The sequence below is a fragment of the Coturnix japonica genome, chromosome Z, assembly GCF_054131305.1.
Source record: "Coturnix japonica strain WE chromosome Z, WE-NBRP24, whole genome shotgun sequence".
Taxonomy (NCBI): Eukaryota; Metazoa; Chordata; class Aves; order Galliformes; family Phasianidae; genus Coturnix; species Coturnix japonica.
In genome coordinates, this window is record NC_140702.1 from 39,030,895 (window position 1) to 39,051,628 (window position 20,734).

The following is a 20,734-nucleotide window of genomic DNA, read 5'->3' on the forward strand; positions in this document are numbered from 1 at the left end:
TAGGTGCAGCAAGAGAAGTAGTGTGGTCAAAGTACATAATCTCCTTGGTGAAATGTACCCATGCTGTAGATGTACTAAATAATGAAAAAAAGGACTTGTATTGCCTGGTCTATACTGCTCATAGGTAATCTTTTACTATTCTTTTAATGAGGAGTACATATGTATTTTATCAGTGAGTTTGGTATATTCTTTGTTTTGTAACATTAACATTCCAGGTTCTCCTTCCAGTAGAGCTAAAATAGCATCTCTGCTGTATTGCTAAAGAAGAGGAGTCTGAATGGAATTTTCCATTTTTTTAATTCCCTTAACATTAATTGACATTACTTTTGCAACATAACTTCCAGAAAGGTTTTTATGTGAATTAAGAAAATTTCTTACTCTCCTCGCTCATGCTTCTAAATCTGCCCTGTAAGGGAAAGTCTTCCCTAAACACAAAAGAAAGATGCAATTTATTATCATGATCAATTTACAAGACTTTTATAGAAAAATATAATAGATGTAGTAGAAATTAAACAGCAAGAAGCAGTGGGGGAATAATTGGCTAAGTGTACCCTGGGACAATCACTTAGCCATTTCTATTAATAACAAGCAAGAAAATGTGTTTTTGTTTGTATCTTCTGTATGCATTTCTCCTTGAAAAATTGCTTTTTCAAAATAATCTTGCAGATGCAGATTCTATAGTATGAAGAAAAAAATACTTATGTTTTTCTCCACTTTTTAATTCTTGCCAAGAACTCAAGAAATTTTTGGCTTCATTTCCTGGTTCTCCTCCTGTGCCTGACACTCAGTGATTCATACCAATAAGCAAGGTCAATCTGAGGTTATGTGTCCTCCCTATGAGTATCAGTTGGAGATCTAGCTCTCCTCCCAGAGTCATGGAAATTTTATTTGTCCTTCACCAGGCTGGTCACTACAGCTGTCCCTTGGTTCCTGAGTGGATGGAGCTTGCAGGGCTGATGCAGTGCAAGATTGTGATGTGGTTCTCAAAGGTGGGTTGCCTTTTTGTGTTTGACAGTAGGTAGGTTTTGTTCCCAAGAAAATAACAAAGTTTCTGTTCAGTTTTAAACTATAGACTGTAGACTGACTTTATTCACTTAGCCTCTCATGATTTGGTCAGTATTAGGTAATTTCTATTTTAAAATACTTCTGAATTGTTAAAACAGAACTCGAGGTGATATTTCCAAAACAATCAAAGGACCAGAAGTTTTTTCTTCCCTAATGAGAAAGTGAAATGGACATTTGACTTTTCTCCTTTTTTTTTTTTTTTTCTTTTTTTCCCCCCCAAGTTAGTGTGCTGAATTATACATGATCTAGGTCAAGAAAACATACTAAAATTAGTCATACAGCATTTCAGCAGTACTGCAAGTGACCATTCAGCATCTTAACTAACAATGTAGGGAGCCATAGATTATAAACTCATAGGAAGTGTATAAAGGAGCAGCCTTTACAGCAGCCTTTTTTACAGTCGTGGTAGCACTGTGTAGTGCTATATGATTATTTGGTCCTAACAATGTCTGTGCTGTGTCCTACCAGTATATCTCTATTGTTTAGGAAAAAATGCAATTTTCCTATTTTATCAACACTTTCTGAAGATGGGGATGGTGCAAATTCTGAATGATGGAGAATATGGACATTTTCCCCTCTAAAGCACTGGCATTTAATCCTGCCTATGCAAGTAGGAGACAGTGTGTTTGTGGCTTGGTGGCTTTAGGTCATGATTATGTGTATCTCTGCAGTGTGCTCTGATCCCAATCACCTGAGCTGACCCAGTCACCCAAGTGCTTTCGTAAACCCCAAAAGGTAAAGGTGTGGATGGAGGATGGGTCATAGGTACTTAAGGGAGTTTGTTGCTGTGGCACACATTTCTGCTCTCTTTTCGAAAAACCGGAGTATCTGAAACATTCCAAAAAAGCCATGATCTGAGTAACAAAGTTAGAGGTAATTAAAGTAATAGATGAAAGTTTTACCAGATTACCTCTAATCTTTGCTTTATTATATAATGTCCCCTAATGTCTTATATATTGTTTCCATCTGGTTAAGACTAGGTAATGGAAATAAGGAGAAGCAGTCTTCCCTTCTTTTATGCAATGATTTCTAACCCTTTCAGGTGACTTATAGAGCCTGTCCCAGATATGATCTCTCATTATCATATATGTGAAGAAAAATCTGACTGTCTTGGAAGAGAACCCAGACACATTTCCTTCCAGTTACAAAGAGGGACTGATGCTTACAAGGAAGTATTTTCTCCTCAGGTGTTGCATAGCAACCTCTGGCCATACAAGAGGACGAATCCAGTATGCTGAGAAGAAGATAAGTAGGAGCCATTTCACTGCTGAACTTCTGCCCTCATCATTGTATGGGAACCTCAGTTTTTAATAGTAGCTGCCTAAAAGCAAATCTTTCTTTCTTTTTCAAAGAGCAAATAGATTAATAATCTATTGTCTGTACATTTTCTCGACCTCTCTTTTCCATCTCTGCATTTCTAAACAGAGTTTGTCCCTACTAGTCATGTCAATTCCATGCAATCTCTCTGATTCTACTGCATGTTAGGGGGAAAATAATTCTTTATTGAAACAACTGAATACTTTCCTCCTGTTCATACTGATTTACTTTTGTAATCTTGGACACAGAATGGACTGACTTCTTGGTGGGTTGATTTCTACATCACCAGGAAGCTGGAAAACTTGTGCAGAGCAAAAGTCAATAATAAATATTTTTTGGAGGGTTGAGATGGAGAATGTGCTGCTCATGTGGATGTTCTTGTAGTTATGTCTACAACTCAGGTCTCTGCATTATGTTTCTCTTCACTGCAGAGTCCACACACTGTTCACAACAGAGAGCTCCCTTTTCCCTTCTGTATTCCTGTGAAGTGCCAAGCACTCAATAGGGTGCTCTAAAATGGAAACAGCAAGTAAGAGCAAGAATTTGCTGTATTGTTTCACTCAGTAATCAACAACGATAGAAACTGTTGAAGGTTTATGTGAAAATATATTGTATTTAGGATCCAGGAAATAACATTTGTGATTTAAGCTTATTTTTTTCATGTGGTTCTTTATTACGTGTATTCCATTTTATTTTTTTTTTTCTCTCTCTCTCTCTCTTTTTTTTTTTTTTTCCAGTTTTGTTTTACTGATACAGGAAGTAATGCCATTTCATGTACCCAAGAGAGACACCAAGAAAGGCTATAGTAAGTAATAGACTGCTAAATAAATCAAGTTCAATCTGTCTTTTGCATATATCTGCCATGTTTTAGTCTGTCCATGTTTCTGCTTTTCATCTGCTGATGATGAAAGCTCCCACAGGTGTAATGCAAGATGTCCACAGGTATTATAAATATCCCTTCATAGATCCCTGCTGAGGGATAAAGTATGGGGTCAACTCAAAGTCAGCTCTAAATTATTAATTCAAACAAGTATAGTATTTGCATAGGAGAATGTTAGTCTGTCCTTTATTTAAAGTAAGATTTATAAAGATCTTAACACTGGAAGAAATGTATAAAAAAACCAATAGCTTTATTTATCAAAAAGAAGTGTTTGTGATTTCCAAAAAAACACGTCTTAGTGAAGAGGGAAGAAGAACATGAAGAGAATCTGGGGTGCATGGAAAATACTCTGCAGATTTCTTACACAAAATTTATCACAGTAGCAAAGTTTGCTAGATGCCCTGTACCACCTTAGAAAGATGATACAAATAGAAAAAACAGTTTTAACTACAGCTATGTACATTAAGTGGGAAATTAAAATGTTTCTTCTTCATTTATTTGTTAAGAGTGCAGTCCTGCTTCTGCTCCAATCAAACACAGCTTATCTGTAAATGGCATCCCTAAGAGGGTAAGCAAAATAATTTTTTTCAAATGCTACTCTAAGGAAAAAATTCAATACTGCTATGGGGGTGCTGGCTGGAGGACTCTGACATTGCACAAAACACAATTATGAAGACTGATGCCTCTGATAAACTGAGATGAGATGCTGGCCAGAAGAATAAATTAGAATCCAACTTCACAGACAGCATCCACATGTACTGAAGTTTGGGGAAGGAGAACATTATTAGCTAAGAATAATGATTTTCTTTATATCCAAGCTGATATCTTCTTTCATTAATTTAAAATGACTGTAAAGATGTCTTTATGCATTATGTGGTTTGCTTATTTCATTGATCACCCAAACTCTCTTTTCATCTCCATCAGATCTTTGCTAATGTGACTCCAACGTTACAAGAAAAAGGATAATGGGATTCTGGAGCAAGCATGCTTTCATTTACTCTGTTGGAAGTATGGAATTAAGAACTGATTTCCGTGGATATATTCCTTGTTTCTCTAAAAGCACAATCTGTCTCTAGGGTTACCTTCAGTACTGGAAGTGCAGTTCTGATCTGCAGATTTGTCCTGATGAGAAGGAAAACGACATAAAAGAATTAGGATGAAGAAGGCATGCAAGAATAAATCTTTGCAGTGTATAATTTTGCAGTTAGACTTGAACTGTAGGGACATCATACATTAACTAATGACAGCTTCTGGGATAAACAGATCTTTACTTGGTATAATTTAAGAAGTCAGCCTTCCTGGTAAAATGTTCTGGTGGCAAGTACAGATGCGTGTAGCTAAAGACAGTCCTTAGTAATGCTATATATATTATTACAAACAAAAACTTGTATAACAGTTTTTGTTACTGTGTTGTTGTAGTTTTCCATTTACACTCATGGGAATGTGATTTGAATAAACTAGACTCTTCCTTAAGTGCTCCAGGAGGAATTTGCTTTTCAGTTCCAAGTTCTCTTAATAACTGTTTTTCAGCTTGTTCTTATTTTTCTTTAGGACTCTTGGTTATAACATCAGTACAGCAATAAGTTCAAAATAAATGTGCTGAAGAAAAGCATGGCTTACAATACAGATGTGTTTGAGGAATGTTTTGACGTTGTACTGGGGGACATACTTTAGTGGGAAATATTGGTGACAGCTGAACAGTTTGACTGGGTGATCTTGGAGATCTCTTCCAACCCTGGTGATTCTGTCATTCTGTTCTAATTTTGTGAAAAAGTTTTTCCAGCAAAAAGGAATGGAAATGTTGGTTATCTTTGAATGAATATCTTTCAAAAGTGCTCTCACTACAGCTGTGTTAGCTGCCTTCACATGTGTTTTTGTCTATTAAAAAAATGTATTACCTTACCTGGTTCCTTGCTGCACACAGCAGGATGCTAAAATCATCAATTTCTCTTCACTCCTTGTCATGAGGAAAGATACTTTATTTTTCAGCCTTAAGGCATGATGAATATTTTCTTTCCCCATTCAGGCAGTGAAGAGTCTATTAGTAACTTTGCCTTTTTTTTTGCTCTCTCTATTCAACCCACCTGAAAATATGTAAGAAATCCATATTTCAGAAGCATGGTTTTTTACAATCTAGTTCTCGACAGTGTTGTACATCTCCACATTACTGCACCCCTTCACACTCCTGGCTACATCATTTTCTGTTACAGATTATCCTAAAGGATTTTTTTCCAAGTAATGGGGACAAAGATGTTACAATTCAATGAATTCAAATAAGGTTCTCGATATTCAGGGTAAATCAGAGACCCCAGATTACATTCCTGCTTTCTTCAGGGTCGTTTCTAAACACTAGTTAGTACTCATGGTAATCATCTGGAGTGAGAAAAAATTGTTTCATACATTGTTTCTCTAAAGATGTTTTGGTGAAATAAGTCAGTATTTTACTTTGCAGTAAAACAAAATTTCCAGTAATTCTGGCAAATAAATAAATAAATAAAAGACATTTTTTAGCTTTGGGAAGCATAAACAAATGAGATTATATCTATCAGCATTTTTTTAGGTGCTTTATGTGGTGGATGATTTTCTCCCAATCTTTGTCTCTGAATATAGGTTTTCCTCTCCTTGAAGAAATGCTTCACTGTCTTCTAGATAGACCTACTACCTGTGTAGTAAAAGCATCTTTAGAAGTGCAAACAATCCTCCAAATTGCTTGTCTGACCATCTGAACATGGCTTGAATGGCCTTGGTTTTTATGACCTGAGCGCTTGGTAATTTTTAAAAAACAAGACTCTTTTGTAGTATTGGAAGATTATATACAAGTGTTCTGATAGCCCTTACCTTTGTTGTGCAAATATGAGGGTTAGGTCCTCATTCAGAAAGGATTTAACATGAAATTTTACCAATGCAAGTCTCAGTGGACTCTGGGGTAAACTGAAGGAGCAGAGTATATTCCTAATATACAGTCTTTATGAACTGCGTTTTTATTTGCTAACATTTTGTCATATTACACTTTCTGACAGTAAAAAAAAAATATTCCAGCATGGTAATTTTGTTGTTTTCAATAATACTGTGTTTTCAAAGGTACTCTACACCCATCCTTATGTACTCATCTCCTCCTTTACCTGAGCATTTAAAAACACTACAAATATGAGGGAAAATCTGTCGGGGGAGGGGGAAAAAAAAAGAAAAATTGCATATTTTATTGCTGTCATCTGCTCAAACATCCACAAAAAGAGCACAACTGGTGGACAATACTCATAACTCATTTTATGGAATCTGTGGCCTAGATGGTGCAAGACACTCTAGCATATTTGTTTTGTGAAAGGAGGATAGTTCCAGTTTAAATTATTTACTCACTGAAAATCATTCTGAAAGAATGACTCCTGAGATCCAAAATGGAACTAATTTGGTAGTTACTGGCAAATTACTTCTTTTAAACTCATAATTATTAAGCAGCTGGGTCCAAATTCATCCCTGCTAGATCAAAGTGAAATAAATGGGATTGCACTTACATTGTATTACCAATGGCTCATCTCTGTGAAAAGGAAAAATCTTAACAGTGTGAGATCCAGAGAATGCACAAATAGTTCCTATTCAAATCTATGCAAGCTAAATTCTCTTGAACAACAATTTAAACTGTTTGTAGGCTGAACAGTCTCATCAATAATATGTACACGCATCTACAAATGACAATGAAATGCAGAAGTCTAGAATATATTTGCCAGAAAGAAATGACAAAGTTTGTAGTGTAAAGACTATTTCCAATTAATAAATATGTAAACATATTCAACAACAAATTAAATGTATCCTTAGTTGCCATTTTCCCATAATTTTCTGTATGATTCTGATGGTTGATGTTTGTACTTGATAGCATTTAGCACACTGGAGCATATTCTGTAACGGTGATGACTGCTTAGTGACAGTTTCAGTTTAAATGTTTGCTAGGAGAGGGAAAAAGACTATGAGTCCATCACTGAGCTTAATGAAGTGAAGATAAGCAAGGATTGTACTGTACTTCTCTGCTTATAAGAAAAATCAAAACTGATTTTTTTTTTTTTTTTTTTTTTTTGTTATGCTTATTTGAGAAACCACTTGCATGTTGGCTACAACTCATATTGAACTTCAGCATTGATTTTTTCCCTTATTCCTTTCTGTTTGCCTAGAAAACAATCTTCTACAAAGTAGCTATCTATATTATAATGTAAGTTTCAGCCTGAGCTGGTCTTAGACTTTCTCTTGACAGAACTTGCACAATAGTAGTCTTAAGGAACTAGAAGTAAGTATGCAAAATACATGCATGATAGTGCTCCCTCATGAGGTACCACAGCTCTTCAAGTAAAACTGATATCCTTTTCCTTAATAAAAATCTCAGAGTCTCTATTCTGGAGTGAATTCATGCTGACTTCTATGCCTAGGAAATTATATCTACCAGTTGGTTAAACCACTGTGCTGTATGGCATCTTACACAACAGAAACACGGAGCTGTGTTTCCAGCCAGGAGTGCTGTCTAACGAAGCTGGAAAGCATTCTTGAAAGCTCTTGCTCCAGAATTACTGACCCACGCAGGAGTCATGACACATGTAGGTCAATGCAGCTACATATTTGTATTACCCATCACTTATAGTATCAAGTTAATCTAATCACAAACAACTGTTACAATTCCCAAGTAAAAATAAGTAATATATAAGGTTCAGAATTAATCCATACTTCATACTTTTCAGAACATGAGTTTTGTGAGTTTTTAGGTTCTCTTCATAACACGCTGAGTGTAGATCATACTAAGCAGACAAACAATTTTGGATAACTGATTTTTCCCTTAGGGTATGGGCGACTGATTCTTAGAACCACCACTGTGTAAGAATTATTAGCTTCCCTTTATGCTCATTTACTAGGATTGACATTTTTAACATCCTGCAGTTTGTACCAAATGTGACATAATTGGTATGATACTTCCACAAAAATTGCTAGTACCAGTAAAAAAGTTCAGGGAATTCAGATGATAAATATAAAGAAGACCACCCAATGGCTGTTGATTTTATCAGTATTTTTGGGGATAGAATCAGTTTTGTGCGGCTGTATTTGTTTAGACTGAGCCAAGAAATGGAGGCCCAGAGAGATCTGGGTAAACTAAACATAGTACTAAATAATAAGACTTTCCAAAAAAAAAAAAGTTTTCCAGAAGTCTCATCACATACAGAAAGATGGCAATGTTGGAGGACTATGTCCTGTCTTTATTTTAAAAGGATGACCTTACTATTTGATAATGCATAAACACAGTATATCAGAATATTTATTATAGATATATTCTGTAATCAAAATTAGTTAAACATAGTGGTCCTAAAGGCTCTGTCCACTGACTAGGCAGGGACATGGACTCTGTAGCTGACTGATTTACTATCTATCACATACAAACCATGTTGAATCTGTAGTCCAGTATGGCCTATCACCTGAGATACTAGTTGTGTTCTCTTTGCTTCCTTTCATATGACTGGTATGTTTGCACACTGCTGTGTTGTATCTGCCTGCCACCTTATCTCTCCAGCTCAAAGAAAGCAGCTGGGAAGCATGAAGACAGAGTGCTGCAACCTACTGCACACTAAACTTATATAACCTCAACCTTTTCCAGTTGGTTGCATTAATTATTAATCTTATTTAAATCCTCAGGTTTCAGCTGCAAGGTGTCTATGCATTTGAAAAGAAAACCTTGAATGGGCTATAACACTGGTTAATTGATTTCCGCTAAACAATAAAACACAAGAGGAAAAAAAACCAACCTTCTTCCTCATATCGCACAGTTCTCTTCTTCTGTCACTATGTTTAAAGAAATTGTGAGTAATAATAAGGAAGTTTATTTTTATGTTAAGTTTCTATAAGACCGTTACATCTCACTGCCTTGTGTCATTAGGCTGGTAAAGAAATCTAAAGAATGAATTGAGAATTTTAACTGTTTGTGCGTATGAACAATGAAAATATACATGTAAGATACAATGCAAAAAATTCTGATCTCTCTTCAACTTGTTAAATACTAGTACAGCAATTGCATCAGAAAACCTCAGCAGGTGTGCTTTTAGTCTTTGTGAAATGTTTTAGTTTATGCGTCCTTCTGCAGTAAGCAGCTCACCAAGCTTCTAAGTTCCTATTTAATGGAAGCTTGATTAATCAGGATGCCTGATATCAAATGCAGGCAATCTGAATACTGACATTACTTTTCAGCTTTCTTATAATACAAGACCATTTCTTGAAATGCTAAACTGTTTAAAATTATTCACTTGAAAATCTTCCAGATTTTCCAAGTAGATTGTATAGGGAGACTGCATATTTATTCCATAACGTTAGTTTGCTGGGATTAAAATATTAATTACACGAGGCTTAGATTTTCACGTCTGACCCACAGTTTCGCCACAGCTTTTGCAGAGCCTGGCAAATTAGTAGGTAGCTGATAATTCAGTACTTATAAGTTATACTTCTCTAATTTCTGTTTATTCTAGACCCAACTGAGTAGGTTTCCAAAAATTCCCCAGAAATTTCCCAAAAGTGTTAGGTGCAGTTTTCCAGTTTGCAGATGAACTGCTCTCAGTTCACACAGAGGGAAATAGTTCCTTACAGCCTGTGTGGAAATCCTTCTGCAGAAACCATATATAGCATGCAAGACTTTACAATTTCATTAAAGGCTCAGCAGGATTTGCTTTAGCACATATTGCATTCTGTGAGCCAGCAAGGCATCTTTCCAGCTGATTTGCATTACAGGAAGATTATATAAACTGGCAACCTGCAAATAGTTCTTCAGGAACGAGTTCCTTAGTTTGTGAATGTTCTGTTTTTCCTTCACACAGGTCAGCTAGTCTGACCCCTTCGGTGCTTATCTACAGATCATGAACATTAGCCACCCAATTCAACCAGCTTGGTATCACAGTTCCAGTTTTTCTTTTTGTTTGACAGTTTCCTGAGGCCCCTGGAGATGATGGTCTGAATAAACAAAGAGATACCATGAGCACCACATGTGGTCTCTGCCTGTCTTCTGCCTGCTGCTTCTGTCCTGCCAGAAGCTGTCTGGCTGCATCCACAGATCACAGAGATCAGGCAGCAGTGTGAGATGCTTTCACTGCCCTTGCATTGCGGTGATCTTCACCCCAGTTGGCCAAACATTCCTTAGGTGCAAGCCTAAAACCCCTGTAGCCATCTGCTGTCTGCATGGAGGTGTGTTAAACATCTTTACAGTTCAGACCACCTGCTTCAGAGCATTTAGTGAATTTGTCAAATATAATTTGCATTCTCCTCAATCTTCTTCTGGTTTGTGAGTACAGCAGCTCAAAAACTGGAAAAGGAGCAAAACTGCCTGAAAATGGTGGCATCATAATTTTGAACATGTGTAGTATTTTGCAAAGTACCATGTACTCTCATAGCCTTTGAACCAAAAGTAAGTTACCTCTCAAATGTTTATAAAGTCTTTCCTTTCAAGACTTTTTCCAAGGAAGTTTTTAAGTGTGCCTTCTGTATGTTCTCCATGAACATACATATAAATTAGCTATTAAGCTAATCGCTACACAATTGTGTTCATATAGCTTTTAATGAATAGTGATTTATTGTTTAAAAAAATTGGCAAAAGAAATCAGAAGGAAATGTTCCATTTGATTAGATTACTGTCCTTATATATATCTATGTATCTATCTACCTATGTGTATGAATTATGCTCCAAAAGTAATGCCTCCTGTTTTATTCTGAGATTGATATTGGTGGTATGAAAGTAGAGGCTAAACCTTCCCACCAATACTCCTTTACATGTTGCTGCCGTGTGACAGATGGCAGCAGAAGGGTACTCTGACAGAGTGGGGTCTGACATGGGAGAGCTTATGAAGCAAAGGTGCATCACTTAATTCCTTCATGCAGAAAAAAATGGCACCCGCTGACATTCATTTCTGCTTGCCGAGTGTTTATAGAGACCAAACACTGGACATGAGCACGGTGATGTGGTAGGTGGTGCATTTCAGCAGTGGTAACAGTGGGTCACCTCTACAGTATAGATTGTTATAAGCTCAGCATTCAAGTTCCTGTTATTTGTGGGCAAATCTCATAGTTAATGGTGGTGAATGTGTTGAAAAAGATTGTTTTGTAGCTATGAATTTACTCTTTTAAGCAGTGTTATTATGCTCTTTACATCTATTGTAGTTTCCATAGAAATAAATAGGCAGTACTCTCAGAGCATCCAACATATATATGTGCATGTATGTATCTATGTAGCCTGAAGTATATATATACACAGCTATATGTACACATTTGTAAAAATATAGTGCCTAAAATTCCTATTGACCATTCATTTTGCATGGTTTCTGCACAGGAGGGATTTCCTTTATGTTCACGCACTTGTGGCAATTGTGTCAGAAATCCAGTTCCTTGACTGTGCCCTTTAGATTAACATTTATCTCACTGATGAAGGTAGTGACAGTTCCTGCCATATTAACTAGTTCTGTGGCCCTTTGCTTTAAAGAAGCTGGAATCTCTAAGATGTAAATGGGCCCACATAGAAAAGCTCTTGCAGTTCTTGATGGAAAGTATGCAATTAGGGAGAAATGTAGCATCAGATTTAATTTAATAGATATCTTCTTGGAACTTTTCAGTAAACAAGAAACATCTTGTTTTTCAGAAGTTGAGTTTTTTGGTGGAAATGCTAATCTCTTTAAGACTTTCGCACTTTATTTTTTTAATACTTATCTTCCAAATCTCAATTTTTTTCAGTTTGCTTCCCGAGTAAAGAGAAAGTAAATAATTTGGATTTTCTGGCATGGAAATTCTTCCATCTGTTTATTTGCTGCAAAGAAATTCATTCAAAGTGATCACAGAAACATTGAGCTTGCATTGAGGCTTGGTCTTTTGTGCACAATTTAAATTTTGTTTTAAAAACACTGCAAAATAATCCATCAACTTGTCCATCTCTGATATGACAACATTTTTTTCTTCTATGTTTTTAGACTTTTCTTTCTTTCTTTCTTTCTTTCTTTCTTTCTTTCTTTCTTTCTTTCTTTCTTTCTTTCTTTCTTTCTTTCTTTCTTTCTTTCTTTCTTTCTTTCTTTCTTTCTTTCTTTCTTTCTTTCTTTCTTTCTTTCTTTCTTTCTTTCTTTCTTTCTTTCTTTCTTTCTTTCTTTCTTTCTTTCTTTCTTTCTTTCTTTCTTTCTTTCTTTCTTTCTTTCTTTCTTTCTTTCTTTCTTTCTTTCTTTCTTTCTTTCTTTCTTTCTTTCTTTCTTTCTTTCTTTCTTTCTTTCTTTCTTTCTTTCTTTCTTTCTTTCTTTCTTTCTTTCTTTCTTTTTTTTCCCTGGATTCTTTTTGTTTGCATTCCGTGAACAATAAGTGAAGAAAGTTATTCTGGTGAAAAGAAAAAGAAATTTAAAAAAAGGACTAATCAGCTTCTTTGTTTAGACTTGTTTTCAAAATGTGAACAAATCCATTTATGTCTTCAATTAAGTAGAACTGCACTTAATTATTCCTCATGTTTTTAGGAATTTTTATGGCAGACTCAAGCTATATTAGCAGACCATAATGGGAACATAATTTTGTTATTCTGCAGTTTGTTTCTCCACCCTGAGGAAGAAGAAATGTTAAACGCTCACAATTGAGCTGCTATCTTTCTCCAAATAAGAACCATTTAGAAAAGATGTGTTTGAAAGAAGCAATCTCTTCAAACTGTTTTTGTCTTTCAGTTGTACCCTCTGTACACTCACAGGCAGTTCCCCCACAGCCAGTTATCAGATGGCCATTTGAAAGTGTTGTTACCCCCACCCTCAGCAGCACACAGTTCTGGTTTTCCTTTAACTTTTTTCCGTTATCTCTTATGTGAGGAAACATATGCTAGGTAAATTGTAGGTGTATATATAACAGGATCCCTTTGACTATTTGCTAGGAAAATGGAATTTGCCTAAGTGTTGGTCACTTAAGAGATCTAATGAAATGAGAAAATGGGGCTTGAGTCAGCTTGATAAATGGCAAGCTACAACTTGAAGAAGGCCATAACATTTGTGTAAGGGTGACATTTCTTGCTGTTGTGAAGTTCTTCCATCTTAAGAGCAAAAACAACCTGCAGATGTAATTTCAAAAATGACCAGAAGGACAGCTACATCATGTGATGGTAAGTGGAATTACAGCTAAGCCCTTTTTACTGGTGATGTACAGGGCTGGGAGACTGAAATGTAACTGAAGAGAGGGTAGGGAAGCCAGCTGTGCTCGTAGATACCAGCTACTATACCAAAATTGATACAATTCTATATTTTTGCAACTTGAGAATACCTTGTCACTGCTCACAAGATAAGACTAAAACCAGCACATGAAGCAGTGCTGAAGTGAATGTCTACTATGGCTGTGTTTGCAAGCTTTATTTGGGGACAAATATAGTGAGATTACTTTCAGTCTTTCTGCTCTGCACACCTATTTCTGTGAAAGCATCATTATGGAACAAGAACGTTTTGGTGATGTTCTGGTGAGGTCAGGAAATACTACACCCATAAACAGATCTGTGATGGCTAAAGAAATTTGCTTGAGAAGTCTCCTGAATGTAGAACTCAAGCTGCTATCAAAAGCACTATCAAAGTACTAAAGCCTTGGGTGTTCTGCTGAGGAGTTACCAAGCAGCATTAGTATCTTTTGGTTGTTACACCAATCACTACAAATTTGTGCTGATGATAATATTCAGGATTTAAAGTAACTAATGGAGGAAAAGGACAAGATCTCATTGTCCTGGGCAAAAATAAAAGTAAATTTATTTTTCTCCGGTCTGTACAAGCCAATGCAGTGTTCTCCTTGTAACAGTGAAATCACAGTCTTTGTTCAGTCTGCTGTAACTCTGACGTCTCTATCTCAGGTGGGTACAGATTTCCTAGCAATCTCTGAAAGAGTAAACTCAGCTTGACAATAGTATTACAGCAACATTAAGGAAGTCTTTGTGGAGTAATGCACCTGCCTCTCAGAAAATTTAGCAGCTGTGTTCCCTGCCTGTGCTGCTTGTAGCTAATGCTAATTCTCATCACTCCATCTGGCACTGCTATTGTTTTAAACACCGTCATGGATCTGTGATATCTATGTCATGAATGGGCTGAGTGCAATAGCTATAAGGAACAATAAACTCTTGTAGACAATATGGATCTTCAAACTCCTAACTGTACAATGTGTTATTTACATTCTCCTACAAAAACAAAACAAACAAACAAACATAAAACCCGATAATTGTTGGTAGAGAACAAAATAATTACTTGGAATAGTTTTAAAGTAATCAGAATAGCTGGTTTTTGCCAGAAAGTCTATCAAAGAATAGTGGTGCAAAATAATTGATTGACCTAGCATTGCCTCTTCACTCAATTAAATGTTTACTCTCTTGAGTACTTATTATTCTAAGAACAGAGTATAAAATAGTTCCATGTGGAATCTAATATGATTTTTCTAATCACTTCCAAGGAGATAAGGAAGATTCAAATGCTACTGATCAATTTAAAATGTATCTGACTCTGTTTCAAGCATTTTGCCTCATTCTTTCACTTTGCATAACAAAGCAATGGAAACATATATTTTTGACATATATTAACCTGTCCATTTAAAATGTATGGGTATATTTCAGTTACAAGATTGACAGTGGAAGTATTTATCATAAAAATATTCATTATTAATGTTTATCATCAAAATGTTCAGCAAGTGTGAAAGAGATAAGTACTTATGTCTTTCTTCAGCCAACAGTCTATTACTCTCTAGAAGACATACCAGCATTGTTTTCTGTTTGCATTTATCAGCTGTATAGGTAAATGTAAAGTTTAAGACTATTTAAAGCACAAAATAAGAGGAAAAATAAAAGAAAAATTACCTAGTAAAATCTACTGAATTCTGTGTTTGCTAAGTTTTGTGAGGTGGTAGTTTGAAACTAGATGAAGACTGAGAAAGAAGGAGAAGATTCCGTTTGCTACCCAGTAAATAACCGGGCAGGTTCCCTATCTTTTGCCATGAATAACTTAAGTTTCAAAAATGGCCCATATATTTTCTAGGTGTGAAAATTTCTATTAATTCTTTAGCTATGTGATTTTAGAGCATTCCGAAATCTGAGGCGTCATTGGTCCTCCTCCATTTCTGGTGGCTTTTATGTATCTGATTTCTTAGAGAAAAATCTTTTGGTTTTAGTGTCTGTATTTTTTGAGCAAGGTGCCAGGTCTGATTCTTCCTTCTAGTCTTCAGGGAACGTGGGACTAGAAGGTTGAAATCATGCAACAGGGTAAAAGCAGCTTTTTTAAAAAATTATTTTTTTAAATAAGATTTTTGGGCTTCCAAAGCTCTTGCCCTATGTTCTGCTACTCCTGTAAGCATTGCACAGCACACAGTAGGTAAGCACAATCCTATAAAATAACAAACCCAAGACTAGGTTCTTCATTACCTCATCAGAGAGATGTTTCACTTCTAAGTTGCAGCTGGTCAGACATTAGCTGAAGAAAAATAAATCAGTTAAGGTTTCAGTTCAATTGATGCCTAAATTAGGAGTGTGAAATCAATGCAGTGCAATGAAATCAACAATCAATGTAGAGGAGGCACAAGGACTCAGATTCGACACTGGCTTTGATAGCTTGCTTGTATGGCAAAGGTGAAGCAAGTCTTATGAAGCATGTGTCTCACTATCTAATCAGGTTAACTACGATGACATAGCCAAGAGTCTGCAGCCTACCATAAACGCCTGTAACTCAGCTGAGAGATGTTCTTGAGAGCTGAAAGAAAACTTTATCTGGCCAAGAAAGAAGTAATGTCAATTAAGGTGTAGGAGTTACACCAACAGAGCCAATACAAAGACACCAAGCCATGACAGAAGAGCTTTCTGTTAGCTGCTGAGGCTCAAAACCCTTCATAGGGGCAGATATTATCTCTAGGATGGACTTCTATACTGAATTGTCTCCTCAACCTCCCAAAGCTGAATTGAGGAAAAGAGAAAGTGGGCATACATTTAAAAGCCAACAACAACTTTTTTCTTAAAGTTTGAGGGCATTCTCCTACTGGTCATCTATGCCTCTCCATTTGCCACCTTCTCAGTCGGTTTTGTATTGAGCTTGCCTGTGAATATTTTCCCTGCCCTGAAGTTCCTCCTGCACTAGCAGTCCTGCCATGTTCACAGCATGACTGTCTGCCTCCATTCATTGTTCTATTCACAACCTCAGATGCTGTGTGCAGCAGTCATTCATCTTCATCCCTGTTGAGAATTTCTAATAATACAGTCATTTTTTATCTGCCATAACAATTTCTCCTTGTTTACTTTCCTCTTATACGTGCCTGAGTCCTGCATAAGGAGACTTGTCAGTAGAGATGTAACTTGTGTACAACAACAGCCAGCCTTGGATCTGTTCAGCTGCTGTTGCTGCCCATGGTGAAGGTGAAAATGCTGTGTTGGACCTGTGTGTTTGTTGAAAGCACACCAGGATGACTACAGGAATACAGGATGCTTAAGATTGGAGAGTATCATCTAGCTCAAACTACCTGTTCAAGCAGAATGCCACATTACCCTGGGTTGTGTCCAGATCACTTCCGAATATCTCCAGAGAACTAGATTCTATAGCTTCTCAGGAGCTTGTTCCAGTGTTCTGTTAACCCCACAGTAAATAAGTTTATCCTCATGTTCAGCAGGAACATCATGCTTCAGTTTGTGCCCATTGCTCTCTACTGCTGAGAACAGTATGGCCGCATTTACTTGATACCATCCCTTCGGATACTTAAACAAACTGATCAGACCTTCCTGAGCCTTCTTTTCTCCAGAATGAGCAGACCCAGCTCACTCAGCCTTTCCTCATATGAAGAATGTTCCATTACTTTAGTCATTTTAGGGCCCTTTCCGCAAATCACTCCAAGAACTTAATCTCTCTCTTGTGCTGTTGAGTCTAGGACTGGACACATCACTCCAGATGAGATGTCACCAGGGTTGAGTAGAAAAGGCCTGCTGACAGTGTTAGTCCTGAGGTACTTGCCTTTGTTGAATTTCAAGAGACTCCTCTCTGCCCATCACTCCAGTCTGTTGAGATCCTTCAGAACATCAGCACAGCATCCTTGGGTACCAGCCTCTAGTCCTAGTTTTGTATCATCAATAATCTTGCTGTGGAGGCACCCTGTCCTTTCATCTGAGCCACTGATGAGTAAGTTAAAAAATACTGGACCCAGTATTTACCCTTGTAGGACATGGCTAGCTACAGAAATTCAGCTAGATACTGTGTCACTGGTCACAACCTCTGAGACTGCCATTCAGCCAGTTCTTACCATCCACTTGTCCAGAAGAAGTTTCCTGAGCATGGTCACGAGGATATCATGGCAGTCAAAGTCAAAAGCCTGGATAATGCTTTTCAGGAGGCTTTTTCTCAGGCTGGTAGGTGAACACATAAAGAAAAGATCCTGCATAGGTCTCTGTGCACAAACATCCCTACAGCGTAGTTGCAAATCGGGGTAAAAATGCATACAAAGCAATCTCAGACACGAGTTGACACACCCAGTGTACATACTAGCTAAACAATACAGTCTTGAGCTAAACTTGACAGTTCCATTTAAAAGGCAGTAGTGTACCATAGTGTTAGTCTGATTCAAGTCTGTTTTGCCAGGTAATCTGACTGAGTACAATATTAATGATCACAGACTGTCCTTCTGCAGATCTGTGAGGATCTTTACAGTATGAATTGTTGCCCTTAAGCCTCACAAAACCTTCTGAAGGATTGCCATCATTGCTTTTGCACTCTTCAGTCCCTGAGCACTCTACAACCTGTGAATAAGCTGCTGGGTACTGAGTCTGTCTGGCTTTAATACTTGCAGTAAGACCTGATATCAGTCACAGTGGACTGCCTGAGCTCAATCTGCATCAAAGAACACTGGAAGGAAAATACTCCCTGAAATACTGCCAAACCCTGCAGTCTCAATCTTTTAACAGACATCACTAAGATTCAGAAATTTGTTCCACTTAGTGAAATACTCAACTGTGAAATCAGTATAAGGGCTATATATATTATTTATTCTGCCTGAGAGTTGGAACAAGATCCCTAAACTAACAGCCGGATTAATCCTAATGTGAGACAGAATAACTGAAAACTAGCCAAACATGTCTGAAATGTGGAACATGCACTCTTTTCTTCGGCCTGATCTATGCTTTCAAAATTATACCAAAATAAATAAATAAATAAATAAATAAAATTAAAAACCAAACAGGACTTGTTTCAGTTTGTCTAACCATAAATATTTTGGAAAACGAATATATAGATTTGACTGCCAGGCAGAGTTGCTTAATTTATTTTATTTACTTAAAACACTGGAAAATGATATAACCCCTTTTAAAACGATGAACTGTCATCAGGGTGAAATAGATGAAAATAAGGACTATCCTGTGCTACAGGGTTCTTCCAGGATTAGATTTTCTTTCCAGGTTTCTTCAGTTCCTATGAGATTCTTCTGATACCTCATTGCATTTCTTTGCTATCTTTTTCAGCAAGTCCAGTGTAGAAAACACTAGAAATGAATTTTAGTGATTCTTAACTTAGTATTAACTTTGTTAACCATAACAAAATTTGGGTCAGCCATGAATCTCATCAAAGCGGACAGATCCTCCTAGAGAAAATAAAGGTATCACTTCTCATAGTTAAGGTCTGTCCTATGAACAACTGAGTCCAACTCAAGAAATTCATTTCTTTCCTGCTTCAAGTATATCATGGCACTTAGTACCATAGCGTCTTAGTCAACAACTATTACTTATGGAATTAGGAGATGAATGTTTTGAGAACTGAGTCAAGATGAATGTGGGAAGTAAATAATTTTTCTTTAAACTGTTCTTTTTGGGTCCCAGTATTTAGGAGGGCTCTAGGGACAGAGTAGAAGCACAGGATAGATAGATTTCTCTCTGATGTGGATGCTCCACAGCCAGTCTTGCAAATTCTTTCTTCTATTTCACTTTACAGCAATTTTAAATGATTTGACCACTATTTTGCATTATAAAAACTTAAATTTCTGGTTTTGCCTTTCAGCAATAGTAAAACAAATATTTTTTTCACTGGTTATAGGGTTATAGTAAAAAAATGCCACCCCAAACTCAAACACGTTTGATGAAACACTACCATCATGACACTAGAAGCAGAGAAAAAGGAGAAAGAGGTTGTGTAATGAAGTTTGTTGTGAACTATAAAGGTCAATAGGACTCCAGTTTGCTGTCTTAAGTAACTGCGCTGTACTAAGCAAAAACATAATCAGTGGGGAATAGAGGCAAAATATGTTTAAGTGTATGTCATTTAAAGACAACATGGTTAAGGATCTTCACTAGATCAAGTTAGTGAATTAGATTGAGATAATTCATGAAAGGCAAGAGGGCAGTCTTCAGGGTGATGCAATCATAATATTTTGACTTTAGCTCAAAGCTAAATACTTCCACCCAGAATATTATTTGATAGGTTTCAATTTTAAACTAAATCAGTGTTTCGTTTTTCAATTCTTTGCTGGACTTCTCAAGCTGTCTACAGACAAAAAGAACACTTTGTGCACCGAAGCAGTCAATCTGTTTTAGCTAGATGTATGATATTTTTTGCTTCCACCAACAAGATCTGTGAAGTCCAAGAGAAACCTTATATTCCATTATCTTCAATGCAAATTGCTACCAAAGCAAAACCTGTGGATAGAGATTGTATATTCATTTAATTTTTATAAATTGCTTATTTCCTCAATTCAGATAATAAAAAAAAACCAACAAAAAACAACAGTCTTTCCAAAAAAAATGATTTTGAATGAATTATAAGATGACTTTCAGCGAAAGCCATGAGACTGGGAAGACTAATACCAACCCTAATCAGTCAACAGCACAAAGCTGCCCAACTTCAATTTTCAACAGAATCAAGATTTCCTGCTGACAGCAGTACAAGTTGACTGAGGAAAATGCTGGAGAATATTTATTCCTCCAAAATGTCTTTGTCAGCTTAATGGGAAATGAGAGAAAGAAGGATAATATGCCTTTTGCTGAATTGATTTAACAAAGTTTATTATAGCTAAAGCTTTCATTTTTAGCAAAATTTTATCCTCTCTAGAAAGGTAGTTCCTCCTTTAGAAAAGGAGAGGTCAATGTGAACTCTGTTTTTGTAAGAACAGGAATAAACACTAGGGTAATAAAACTGTTAAATTTATTTCCATCTCAGTAACAACATCATTCTTTTCTATTACATCAGTTAGCATGGCTTGCCTGTATTTTTAAGACTTTCTTATCTCTGGAACTATTCTGTCATTGTCATCTGAGGACTTCCTTGAGCTCGTAGCTTTGTGTTTTGTTTTCTGAATTTTCCTGGATAGCCTTTTGGGTTTCTGAACATTACTCAGAGTGCGATGTTAACATTTCTAGGGCTTCTTGGAGATAACACTTCCAATGCAAGTGTTGTTGCATCTGACAGGAGGTATCTAAAGTTTCAATCTAATTTTAGAAGATAAAGATTAATGGTTCAATTCTGATGATTAATTAATCAC

The 20,734-nt window shown here is 36.5% G+C and overlaps 1 long non-coding RNA gene across 1 annotated transcript; it reads left to right on the forward strand.

The window, feature by feature from the left end:
* Positions 1 to 889: 889 nt before the first annotated feature.
* LOC146753931 (uncharacterized) lies at positions 890 to 4,886 on the forward strand. The gene is made up of 5 exons (XR_014939193.1): positions 890 to 989; positions 2,253 to 2,354; positions 3,120 to 3,187; positions 3,769 to 3,830; positions 4,187 to 4,886. It is a non-coding gene; the product is annotated as an uncharacterized LOC146753931 (long non-coding RNA).
* The last annotated feature ends 15,848 nt before the right edge of the window (positions 4,887 to 20,734 follow it).